Genomic DNA, 746 nt, shown 5'->3' on the forward strand with positions numbered 1-746 from the left:
TTAAAAATGAGCTCTAGGGATGGTCCACTAATGTCAAAGCAACATCCACAATGTGCCTGTGAGTTTCTATTCAGCTAGTGTCAGAGGGTCTGCTACATGGAGCTTAGCCTGTACTTTTACCCTATTACCTGGTGCACAGCTTGCTATCTGATCTCTAGTTATTCTGGGTGAGAGGCATCTTGAACCGACAGATTGAGTAAGTAACACAGAGGCAGTAGGTTGGATCTAGTTAGCAGGACTGCAAGTTACTTTGGTGATTGAGAGCTGTGGTTCCATACAGTTAATACTTGGCACCCAGGGAGAATATCTGTACCCCCAGTTGTAGGAAATTATTTCCAAAGAGCATGCAGGCATCTTGAAGAGACAATTCTGTAGACACACTCCCAAGTTCTAGTTAGAAATGATAAATGTGGGGTTTGGGGTTGTTATTGCTGCCTCAGTGATTTTTATTACTTTGGGATAATGTTGGTTTCATACTTTTTTGCTGCTTTACAAATCTTGGACAGCAATCAGTGTGTGTGATGTGACTCTGGAACTACTGATTCCAGATTATTTTTTTCTTTAATGAATGTTTAGATTATATGACACTAATGTTCTAAGCTTCTGGCATCTGTTACAGAAAGCTACCCACAAGTAACCTGATTTTTTTCCCAAGCTCTGATTTTGTGAATATGTTGGGCAGAGATAAATAGACTCTAAGAGGACAGTTTTAGTAGTAATCAAGCTTCCCCCCCCCTCCCCAGTAT

Source organism: Aptenodytes forsteri, unplaced genomic scaffold, assembly GCF_000699145.1.
Source record: "Aptenodytes forsteri isolate BGI_AS27 unplaced genomic scaffold, ASM69914v1 Scaffold257, whole genome shotgun sequence".
Classification (NCBI taxonomy): Eukaryota; Metazoa; Chordata; class Aves; order Sphenisciformes; family Spheniscidae; genus Aptenodytes; species Aptenodytes forsteri.